The sequence below is a fragment of the Elephantulus edwardii genome, unplaced genomic scaffold, assembly GCF_000299155.1.
Source record: "Elephantulus edwardii isolate Elephantulus edwardi_28Jun2011 unplaced genomic scaffold, EleEdw1.0 scaffold00051, whole genome shotgun sequence".
Taxonomy (NCBI): Eukaryota; Metazoa; Chordata; class Mammalia; order Macroscelidea; family Macroscelididae; genus Elephantulus; species Elephantulus edwardii.
In genome coordinates, this window is record NW_006399801.1 from 6622392 (window position 1) to 6623868 (window position 1477).

The following is a 1477-nucleotide window of genomic DNA, read 5'->3' on the forward strand; positions in this document are numbered from 1 at the left end:
TTGTAGTTGCAGCTCCTTACCACTAGGCCACCAGAGCTCCCCCATTTTTGAACTTTTAAGCTTAGATCACCTTGTCTATGATATATGGTATACTACTTTTCGAGTCGCAATGGCCAAGTTTAACAGGATAGCAAGTAATAAATGTTGGAGTGAATAGGGCAAGATAGAAACTCGTATACACTGTTGGTAGGATTGTAAAATGGTACAACCGCTCTGGAAGGCAGTTTGATGTTTTCTCAAAGCTGAACATGGAAATTCCATATAACACAGCTATTCTACTGCTTTGAATATACCCTGAGAAATTGAGAACTGAAGAAAAAAAGCAGACTTGTACACCAATGTTCATAGCAGCATTATTTACCATCACAAAAACATGGAACAACCCAAATGTCCAACCACAATTTGAATGGATTGAAAAATTACATTCACACAATGGAATACTACTATGCAGTAGCAGGAGCAATGATTTTGTAGGTTACTACCTAACTTGGGAGGGCCTGGAGAGTGTTATGCTAAGTGGACTAACCAGTTCAACAGGACAAATACTGTGTAAGACTATTATTGTAGAACATCTATGAAAATCCAAAGTGGGGAGAGGGGTGCAGAGAGGTGAGGATGGGTGGGGGTGGAGGGGGTCACACAATTTGATGGGTGGATGAAGGAGTGGGTGAAGGAAATGGGAAAGATCTGGTATGAAAAATAATGTATATGAACTTTATAAGTAAATAAGTATAAAATAAAAATTGTATTACAAAAAAGAAAACAAACAAGAACCAAAGATGCAGAAGAAAGGAGTCCAAGCTGTAGTAAAGGCACTGGCAAATAATAACAATCTAGGAATTGACCAATAGCGGTATTTCAGCAAACATATGCAGCCCTTGAAATACTAATCTATTAAAAAAAATTCAAGCACATCACAGCTGGTGGTGGAAATTGTTGCTAGAAGCCATGCAGTCAATCTCCATTCATAGAAACACTGTGAACAACAGATCTGAGCCTAGCCCTAACCTTGTCTACTCAGTGGCAACAAACAAGAATAGTTCTTTTAGGTTGTATACTGAATATTATGTTGTTGTTGTTAAGTGCCATCAAGGTCTTTTGATTTATACACTATGAACAATATATCTGAACCTTGCCATATACTGTGCCAATCTCATGATAACTGATGAGTCTGAGCTCATTGTTATAGTCATTATGTCAATTCATCTTGTTGTGGGGTTTCATCCCTTTCTCTGATTCCCCACTTTTCCCACCATGATGTCCTTTACTAAGGTTAAGTTGTTAAGAATCTGAATTATCTTTTTTTTTATTTTAAAATCATTTATTGTAAGATAATTTACAAATATCTTGCTGTCTTTAGTAATTTGAACAATGGACCAACAATCTTTCTGACAAGGACAGCATTAAGCATAATGAAATGAGCTGGCTTAACTTTTCTTCTTTACCTCTTGTCTGAGGATGACACTTGATTTTCATT

General features: G+C 36.8%; 1 protein-coding gene across 1 annotated transcript in view; it reads right to left on the minus strand.

The window, feature by feature from the left end:
- LOC102872678 (ATP synthase subunit gamma, mitochondrial-like) overlaps positions 1-1477 on the minus strand; it is a 3079-nt gene that overhangs the window by 716 nt on the left and 886 nt on the right. The gene's annotated exons all lie outside the window — the stretch shown is intronic.